The sequence below is a fragment of the Octodon degus genome, unplaced genomic scaffold (assembly GCF_000260255.1).
Source record: "Octodon degus isolate 3935 unplaced genomic scaffold, OctDeg1.0 scaffold00138, whole genome shotgun sequence".
In the NCBI taxonomy this organism is placed as follows: domain Eukaryota; kingdom Metazoa; phylum Chordata; class Mammalia; order Rodentia; family Octodontidae; genus Octodon; species Octodon degus.
Genome location: NW_004524714.1, coordinates 5640116 through 5651029, shown reverse-complemented (window position 1 = coordinate 5651029; position 10914 = coordinate 5640116).

Here is a 10914-nt window from a genome sequence, read left to right as displayed (position 1 = left end):
CTCTTCTTGACTTGATGGTTTGTGAAGAAAAATCTGCCGTTATTCTGATGGGTTTTCCTTTAAATGTGATCTGTTTCTTTTCTTTAGCGGCTTTGAGTATACTGTTCCTATGCTGAATTTCTGGAATCTTGATTATTATGTGTAGAGCAAGGATTCTTAAGGGGGATTAATGATAGTGAATCTTTGGCAGTGATGAATTGTTTTAAATTTAAAACAATTTACTCTGTTTTTTATCATGATTTATATTTCTTTATTTTGATCACTTTTGTCTCCAGTCGTCCCTAATGTGACCAGTAGAGCCCTTTCAAACTGTTCCCTCCAGTTTTGAGTCCCTCTGCACATAGACCGCAGAGAGGACCACTCAGTTCTGGGCCTGTGTGAGCTTGTGGGACAGGGTGGCGAAGAATGCAGCAGGTGGGGTGGGGACATCTGCACTCTAGGGAATTTCCATGGACGTGGACACAAGTCAACAGCCCTGTCCCCAAGCAGTTGCTTTGGTGCAGGACAGCAGCTCACCTGGGTGCGGCACTTCCGGTCTCCACGCGGCACTTCCAGTCTTCACGCATTTACTTCCTGTACATGGACCGGACTTAACTGGAGACTAAAGCGCTGCTTTCCTCGGCAGCTTCCACTGAGGAGAGGAAAATGTGAGGGGGAGCCCTGACTGCACAAGGAACGAGCACGGTTGCCGGCAAGTCTGTGTGCGTGTGCCTGAAAGTCTGAGAGCAGGCAAGTGCCTCTGTGAGTGTGTAGTAGTGTTGTGAGCATGTGTGTACGTGAAAGTACGTGAGACTGTGTGAACATGGGAGTGCAAAAAGGATGTGAATGTATGAGTGTGACAGTCTTGTGACCATGAGTGTGAGAGTTGGGAGTCTTGTGACTACGTGTGTCAGAGAGTGTGTGTGAGAGGGTGTGCGTGTACGTGCATGCGAGTGTGTCTCAAGCACCCTTTCTTCTTCACTGTCTTCCTGTTTAAACCAAGGTTCACATGGGATGCAGAGGAAGGCCACCGGCCAGTAAATTTGGGCCAATGTGCCCCCAGGATCCCAGCTGGGACCTGGAACCTTGCCACCACCCCTCGGAAGCTCCCTCATACCCTTTCCTACCGGTCCCCATAAAGGCACTGGCTGCCTGGTGTCTGGAAATCTAGACCTTCCCAGAAATGGCCTCCTGAGTCAGGGCTGGGGCAGCTAATAGTGTTGTCCTGCTGGGCAGAGGAAGCAGCCAAGCCCTGCTGTCCCTCTGCGGCTTCCTGTTCACACCCCTGCTCCCAGGCTGGTAGTTGAGAAGGGAACCGAGTCCAGGCTCATTGCTACATGGAGAAATCACGACTCTGAAAACTGGCTAGATATGGCAGGAGCCCATCTACCTGGAAGCAAGCTTCAGCCATTCTAATGGCCCCCAGGGCCCCTGCCTGTGGGGACCCTAGGGACCTCGGTCCTGTCCACCTGCCAGCAGGAACAGCATGCAGTGCCAGCCACCGCCTGGTGTGCTGAGTCTCGCTGTCAATCTGCCCGCTGCCCTGGGTTGTTTACTGGAAGCTGGCCTCCCTGCCAGGGTTCAAAGCCCTGGCCCTGGGCACGTCTGCGGCAGGAAGCAGGCCAGTCGGTAATTGGTGGCATGGCCGTGCTAAGTGGCCAGCGCTGACCCACTGTCCTTCTCCAGCTGCTGCCTTTGAGTAGCTCCACGCTGACCTGCCAGGCCTGCAGGGACTTCCTGCCCAACACCAAGCCGACACCAGGAACAAATTACTCATTCCCCAAGAAATCTATTAAAAGGTGACAGCAGTTCGAGGGACAGGTGGCCAGGGGGCCTTGATTGCGGGAAGCTGAATGTCTTCCGTTCCCAAGGGCCACCAACTCCCACTTAACACACTGGTTTAGAGGGAGCGGAGCTGATCTCTAACTTCACGCCCAATGAAAAGTAACTGAGATAAGGCAAACTGCGGTGCTGGGCCAACCCATGGTTTCATACCCAGGAGATTACAGGAACCACAGGGCCCCAGACCTGGTTCCATCTGCCGCTTCTACTGTGACCTTGGGTGAGCCATTGAGCCCCTCTGCGTCCTCCATGTCTATCAAGGGGATAGGAACCCTGGCCATGGGTTGGCAAGAAGCAAGCGCCCACGGTATGCCTAGCACTGGGCAGAGGCTCTGTCAGTGCTGCTGGATCAGAAGGAGACTGAATTTATCTCCTTTTCTAGGCAAAGAACAAAGTGAGCCAGAGTTCTGCAAGGGGGCACAGAACAGGCTGCAGCAAGAGGAGGGTGGGGGCAGCAGGTCACACCGCTTCCGTGTTCCCTGGGTCAGGAGCTCTATTCCTCTCTGGCCAGGCTTGACTGAGCCCCACACTGCTGGGTAAATGAATGAATGAATGAATGAATGAATGAATGAATGAATGAGTTAATGAATATCTACATCATTTATTTCTAGACATGACCTCCAAAGATGCTGTCATGGTTTCTATCTAGATGTCCCCCCAACCTCACCCCCTCAAAGGTGGTGCTCTTGGAAGATGATTGAATTATGGAGGATTAGTTGACCTGCTGTTAGGAGGCCTGGCCTGCCAAGAAGAGGCGGTAACTGGAGGCAGCCCGGGAGAGTTCATCTCCCTCTCCTGCTCCTCCCTTGGCACTTGCTGCCTCCCCACTGCCCTGAGTGAGCAGTACTGTGACCCCGGGAGTGGAGATTTGACTTCAGGACAGGAAGAACTGCTATGGTGGGCGTGGCTTTGAAGATGCAGGAAGGGGACACAGGCCAAGGGATGCAGGTGACCCCTACGAGCTGGAAACCAAGACTCCACTCTGAAGCTCAGCCTTGTCAGTGTCTCCCGGCCTGAGCCAGGGAGACTGGCTCAGGGTGTGCAGGGTGAGAGATCACTTTGCAAATTTCAGGCTATGGGGATTTGTCACACCAGCCCGAGGACACAAACCCGGGGGGCAAGTCTGGGTCTTGAGAAGGGCAAGCATCGTGTATAGCTGCCAGTTTGGGCAAGGTCTTGGGTAAGGATTCCAAAGGGTAACTCTATGGGCTATGGCCTCAGGTCTTCCACTGCACCTACCCAAATGCTGCTGTCCTAGGTCCCCAGGTCCCCAGGTCCCCAGGTCCCAGACCTTCCCTAACAGGAGGACCCTAATGCTAGCCTTTGACACCTGCGGAGGCCACACAAGTAACTTCCTGTTAAGCTGAGCCACCATTTTCCTCTTATCTTTTTTGTATTTATTTTTATTTTTACTGGTACATGCTTATGGTACAGAATGATTATGTTCCTGATGAGAACTTGGAATAAGTACCTAATACATATTTATCCACTTTCCCTCCCTTTGCTCCCCTCTCCCTCCATATCTTGGCCCCCTTTTGGAAAAGATCCATCTCCCTGTTTCCTGTTCACTGTCTTTTATTTTGCTCTTTAATTTATTTATATGTTTAGAGCTTCTTACAGAAGAGAAATTATGTGACATGTAAGCTTGCATATCTGATTTTAATGAGTTCAAGGCCAGGCTAACCTACATGTGAGAACTTGTCTCAAAAAAGAACTGGACAAGGCAAGTTAAGAACATAGAGGTCTCACATTTATTAAAGGTAGGCCTCTTAGTTACTTTTTTCATCACTGGGACAAAATCCCTGCCACTCACAAGTCAAAGCGAGAAAGGGTTATGTTAGCTCACAGTGTGTAGCAGCGTCAGCTGGCTCCAAGGCAGGGCAGGGTGGCAGAAGGGCATCACGGAGGAAAAAGAATTCAAGACAGGCAGGGGGAGGACAGCGAGCCTTCCTTCTTTCTCTGAGCCCACCCAGACTGCAAGTGCATTGGTCGGCGCCACCCAGGCCCAGGGCAGCTCTCCCCTCTTCAGTAAATCCATTTGGCCACACCCAGAACTCTGGAAAACCAATCAGTGTACTGATCCAGTGTCACACTCTCATGACCCAGGCTCTCCCCACATCCCACCCATCAATGCAGGAAGCTTTGGGGGACACGTCAACAGAAGCCCTAATAGGAGGATGAAAGGTAGGAAGAGAAATGTGCTCTGCTGAGACAGTGTGGAGTAATATAGTGAGACACCATCTCAAAAAAACATGTAAGGGGGCCTGCCCCTTAGCTCAGTTCTTGAAGTGGCTGCTTCAACAAAGCAGTCAGGCTCAGCTTGCTGTGCCTCGATCCCCACAACTTCAGTCAGTCAAACCTGCCCTGAAGGCATTCGGAGCAAAAAAAAAAAAAAAAAAAATCTTAAAAGCAACAAAACAAAATGAAAACTGCACACAACACCTTTACAGGGGAGGGGGTCTGCTGTCAAGTGGGTGTTGTCCTTTTATGTTCTTTTCCCACTTGTTCCATCATTTTCCTTTTTACCCAAACTTTTACTCGTTTGGAACATTTCACCAGGTTTTCATGCAGCAGTTCGATGTTGGTTAATCACTGGAGCAAACAGAAATGTGCGCCAAGAATGAAATTCAGTGCAGGCATTATTCCCTTCCAGACATTTTACTTTTGTTTGCCAGCCTTTTCTGGTTTTGTTCTTATTTTTTTCCCGCACAGTCTTTCTACAAAACACTCCAACAGTTGATACAGGAAGTGGATCCCTAGAAAACAGACCTAAGGACGAGATTCTGAGTTAGGGTCACTCGCCAGTGCAACATAAGCCACAGGCAGAGCTGAGAGGGGCAGTAGTGGTTTCTGTCTCGCTGCGATATCTCATGTTGTTACACCCCCGGGGTTGACTGTGTTGAGGCACAGGTGGCAAGGGTGGCAGGGAGTCACAGAGAGGCACCGGCATTTGAACAACACAAACACAAGGCATGGACAGTGACAGGGATTATGCACGTGGCTGGCTTCAGTGAATTGCCTTGGAGACCCTGAATTAAGTATGACTTCTGGGGCCAGAGAAACAGATAGCCCACGCAGCAGCGTGGGAGGGAGCCTGATTTCTTTAGGAATTGAAAGCAGGCCAGGCTGTGGTTTTAAGGACAACACAGCTCCTCAGAAGAGGAAGTATCAATAGCCGATAAAAACATTCTCAACATCACTGGGTGTTAGAGAAATGCAAATTAAATCAACACTGAGATTCCATCTCACCCCAGAAAAAATGACTGTCACACAGGAGTGAATGTCCTTGGCCAGGGACAGGGAGTCTCCTAAGTGGGGGAACACGAGTTATATGCCCAGCTTCGGTACTCAGAATTCTGAATATGCCCCCAGCTTTCCATTGTGAATTATTCACCCAAACACTAACCTAGGTACAATAGCTTGCATCTAGATGTCCCCCACAAAGTCTCATGACTCATAGGTGGGAAGTTTTGAAGGTGGCTGGATTAGGGTATGTGAATGTGGATTAAAGATGTGATACTGGGATTAAGGCTGTGGATAATGGAAGCCTCACCCAAGGCATGGGTGGCACTAATCAATAGGCTTGTAGCGGGGCTGGAGAGATGGCTCAGTGGTCTAAAGCACCTACTTGGAACAAGCTTGATAAAGCACAGGGACCGCGGTTCGATCCCCCAGCACCACATGCCAGCCAGCCCCGCCCTCTGGTGGGCTCAGCTGGCTACACACACACACACACACACAAATAAAATGTTAAAAATAAATAAATAAATAAATTTAAAAAAAAAATAGGCTTGTAGCCTAGATAAAATATAAAAGGACAGAGGGAAGAAAGGCCAGCTACCTTCTGCCTGCCCTGCCATGGACTCTTTCTCCTCCGCGATGCCCTTGTGCTGCACGACCCTGCCCCAAGCCAGTTAACTATGGGCTAAAATAGCGAGCTGAAGTAGTCCTCTCCTCCTTTAACCTGTGGGTGTTGGGTACTTCATCTCAGCAATGAGAACAGTGAGACGTGATGTATTGCCAAGTGATGGATAATTTTGCATGTCAACTCAGCTGTGCCACAGCACCCAGGTAGTTGACCAAATATTCTAGATATTTCTGTGGGTTTTTTTTAATACTATGAGCATTTAAATTAGCAGACGGTAAGTAAGACAGATTATCTCTATAACATGGTGAGCCTCCTTTCAATTAGCCGAAGGAATCAGGAGAAAAAGTCACCTGCCCTGAACAAGGAGAAACGCCGCCTGTAGACTGGATTGGATTTGGGCTTGGACATCAGCTTTTCCCTAAGATTCCAGCCTGCTGGCTCACCCTGCACATCGTGGATCTGCCAACATTCTTCAATCACGAGAGGCAAATTCTTAAAATAAATCTCAACTTATCTTCGCATCTGTCTGTCTACACACACACCCTGTTTTACTTCCGTAGGAAACCCTCAAAATTTCTACAAGATGATCTGGGGCTGTTGAGATGGCTCAGTGGTCTAAAGCACCTACTTAGAACAAGCTTAGCAAAGCACAGGGACTGCGGTTCAATCCCCCAGCACCACACGCCAGCCAGCCTCGCACCCTGGTGGGCTGAGCTGGCCACACACACACCCACACACGCACACACACACACACACACACACACACACATAAATAAATAAAAGTTTTTTTTAAATAAAAAAAAGATGATCCTATAAACTTTGCAGATGTAATTAAGGTCACTAAATTTTTGGGGTTCTGTTTATTTGTTGTTTGCAGTTCTGTGGACTGAACCCTCCACACTGAGCCATGTCTTCAGCCCTTTTTTTTTTTTTTTTTTTTTTTTGGTGGTACCGGGGATTGAACTCAGGACCATGAGCTTGCCAGGCAAGCGCTTATTCTACTGAGCTATCTCCCCAGCCTTCAGCCCTTTTTACATTTTGAGACAAAGTCTCACTGTCACCATGTTGCCCATGCTGGGCTTGAAATTTCTATCCTCCTGCCTCAGCCTCTCAGAGTGCTGGATTAAAACCACTAGACACCTGTCCTGATTTAAAATTAGATTAATCTGCATTATCCGCATGGGTCACAGGTCAACACATGAACCCTTTCAGATGGAAAAAGAAGAAGTAGCAGAACTGGGGATGTAGCTTAGTGTAAAGGCCCTGGGTTCAACCCCCAGTACCAAAAAATAAAGTGGTAGAAAAGAGGGCCCAGGTGTTTGAGGCAAAAAAGAATGCAAAGAAATCAAGTGGAAAGTGGGCCGGGGAGATGGCTCAGTGGAATAAGCGCTTCCCTGGCAAGCGCAAGAGCCTGGGTTCAATCCCTGGTTCCGAAAAAAAAAAAAAGAAAGAAAGAAAGAAAGAAGAAAGAAAGAAAGAAATCTGGTGAAAAGGGAAGTCGGATCTTGGAAATAGAGTGGGACCATCCTTGTGGGCAGGGAGAGCTTGAGGATTTGAGCCTCACCAAGGACAAACCACCCCTGTGGCCTGACAGCCAGCAGGGAGAGAGGAACCCATCACCCAACCCCGGTGAAATAAGCTGACCAGCCCCTGACTGGGCTCCCAGGCAGAAGCTCCGGGGCCTCCAGAAGCCAGGAGACTGGAGCAGCCCACAGACTGCAGCTAGTGGGTCCCACACAGAGGTGGCAGCGACACCCCAGGGACTGAACTGTGACTGTGGGTGGTCAGCAAGTTGAAGCCTTTGATGTGACTCTGTCCAGTAGTGTCATTGGTGGCAACTAGAGGAAAATCAGCCCTTCCAACATAGAAGGGGCTCCCCACTCCCTGCAGGGACCCCAGCCACCGTGCCACCACCCCTGGTCTGTTTTTGGCGCCTGTGGTTTTCACCCCACTAGTCGGGTGCCCTGAGTCAGCCAGCCACTGGGCTCCAACAGGGTGCAGGTTCCATGTGAACCAAACCCCCACCACAGGGAATAATGGGAAGGAGAAGGAGTCACTTGGTTCAGCCTGCCTATCCCACCCTCACAGTTCAAATACATGCTATTAATCAATGACATTCCTCAAACTATGGAGGGAGGCGTTGAGTATTCTGCAGTCCTTCTGGGGACTGCAGTCCTTTCAGGTTGCCTGAAAGGAAATGCCTCAGCTGGCAGAAGCACCTATGTCACCCTTCCCTTTCTTTCCTCCTTGTTGGGCCCTAAAATTTGAATGCAAGGGCTGGAGCTTGGGCAGCCATTTGGGGCTATGAAATGAGGCTGAATACCATGTGAGCCTTGGACCGGCTACCATCTGACTTCTTTATACATATGCAAACTGTACCTAAGTCATTTCTACCTGGGTCGGTGGCCACAAACAGCTCCAACTTCACCTCTTGCCAACTCAGAAGGCCCAGAGCCAGGACCCCTGTTCTTCTTAGCGAACAACAAGGCATCTCAGGCAGAACCCTTAACAACAAAGCTGGGGCCATACACACCAGACTAGCAGTGGGGCCGAGCCATGCTGCAGGGCCCCCTCCAGTGAATTCTGGGTGCATGGTGGGCGCTGGAGGAGAAGCAGCCACAGGGAATCCCAGGTTGATCAGGAGAATTTCCATTATAGGCAGCTAAGTTAGGTAGGAATTTACAGAGCCGGGCCCTGGAGGGAGCCAGCGCAGGGGATGAACACACGTTCCAGCTGTGGCTAGAGACGTCTGTGGAAGGCCAGGCCTCAAGACGAACACGAAGGGATCGCACCTACTTCCCCAGGGATAAACAATAGTGATCAATACTCTAAATAGGCATCGATCGCCTGGGTGATTCCAGAAGTCCTTATTCTCTGCAAACACACTTGCTATGGAACTGGCTTCCCCGCTGGATCAGCCTTACCTAAGCAGCTATTTTATTGGTGGACTACAGTTTTGTTCCGTCTTATGTCCACCTTATGATTTTGCTCTATAGAACTTCCTTTGTGGGGCTGGAGAGATGGCTCAGTGGTCTAAAGCACCTACTTAGAACAGGCTTAGCAAAGCACAGGGACCGCGGTTCAATCCCCCAGCACCACATGCCAGCCAGCCCCGCCCCCTGGTGGGCTGAGCTGGCCACACACACACACACACACACACACAATAAATAAAATGTAATAAATAAAAATAAATAAATAATTTAAAAAAAAAAAAAGAACTTCCTTTGTGAAGTAGGCTCATGGACAACCCACTTTCCGAGCTCCCCTTTGTATCTCTTAGACAGAAGCTATCTTTCTTTCAATAAATATATCCTACTCTTTACCCCCATTGTTCTTTAGAATTCCTTCTTCAATTTTGGGGGACATGAATTCACATATGGGACGTCTAGCAGGCTGAGAGCTACAGTATTTGCCTTATACACTTGGAGATCCCTTGTCACCCCGTATCACCACCACAGAGGCAGAGCAGGCTCATGGGAGTGATGGCTGTCAGCTCTCTGGCCAGGACCAAGGAGGAGTCACTGGCATGACTCTAGCCATCTACCCAGAGATCACACAGTGTGGTTCAAGGGGACAAAGCCATGGAGGGCCCAGGCCAACCCCACTGGCCTGTCTCAAGTCAGGGACACCATTACCCATAGGTGAAGAGTACACGTCAGACCTGGATCTGGGGCCAAAGCTGCCTCTGTGTTTGTGCTGTGCAGCCACAGGCAAGTCTGTGGCCTCTCTGAGCTGCCACCCCACTGCCTGATTCCTGCCCCCTGTCCTCCCTCCACTGCCAGCCCCCTGTAGAGTTCCCTCATCCACTCACCTGACAAAGGTCTCCCCTCAACAGTGCCCACCAGACCCATCCAGGGTCTTGGTCTTGGCAGCAGGACATTCCAATGTAGACCAGGAAGCAATTCAACTTGCAGGTTTTTGCAGATTAACAAATATAAAACTGAGGATTCCACCCGGCCTAGCCCTTCACCCTGCATGGGACCTTGACAGATGGGGAGGGGCCGCTGAAGGCCAAGGGACAGCCAGCCCTACTCTGCCTGGGTCCTTGTTCCACAGCACTGCAGGTTCCCTGCACATTGGGCGTAATGGGGACATCATAGTGTCCTGTGTCCCCAGCTCCAGGCTGCCCATTTCATGAAAAAGCCAAACCCAGTGCAAACATGATTCTTCTTGTGGTTGTCATCATCAGGAACCACTCTTTTTCAGCAGCGCTACCACGGCATGGTCCCAGAGCCTAGAAATTGCCTTTTGTCACCATGACACTGTCCCAGAGGTGGTGCTTAAGAAGTTGGGATTCAAGTCTGTCCCAAGCACCCAGCACAGGACCAGGAAAAATAGGAAAGTAGGGGTTTGGAGTATCAACGGGGGATAAGAGAAGGAGCAGGGATGGTTGGGGGTGGCCGGATGTGGCTGCTCCTAAGGGACAGGGGCAGAGTGAGCCCCTCTGCCTGGAGAGGCCAGGCACAATTGGGAGCCCAAACTGGCCATGTGGAACAACTTGGGTCTCTGCAATTTCTGGGCATCCACAGAGCCAAGGTAGCATGGGCAGAGTTCAGTGAGACACATCACAGGAGTCACCAGAGCCTGCCATAGCCACAGGAAGTGGGTCAGGGCACAAGTGGGGGCCAGGAAAGGAAGCTGGGGACATTGGGGAGGACACTGTTCTGAATCAGGGAACCCCCAGCAGAAGGGGACCCAGGTCAGCCACTGAGGGATGGAAGCAGGGACGCCGGCTGCCTCCCCCTTCCGACTGCTCCAGCCCGGATGTTTTCTCTGCACTTGATGAAGTTAAAATAAGCCCTCTCTCGGGAGGGCAGGCGTTCAAATTGGATTGGCACGCGGACGTGGAGCAGTTGGTGGCAGGAGTCAGGGGACCTGGAGAGCAGGTTTTCGCTGGAGGGGACATGAGCTTTATTTCCCTCTTGGTTGCTGACAGGGAAGCAGCTGTCCTTCCCTGATTATTTTTACCCTCAGTCACAGCCTGCTGCGGAGTCAGCCTCCCCAGCGCCCCATGCCTGCCTGCCGGGCCCAGGTGAGCAGTCCTCGACTGAGCTGCGCAGGCCTCGAGCTCCACCTACTGCCAGCCGGGCCCCACCACCTGCACCACAGGGGCCCAGGGCCTGGGAGGGCACAGAGGACGAAAATCAGGAGAGCTTCCCCTCCTCCAAACCAATATCTCTCTCTCTCTCTCTCTCTCTCTCTCTCTCTCTCTCTCTCTCTCTCTC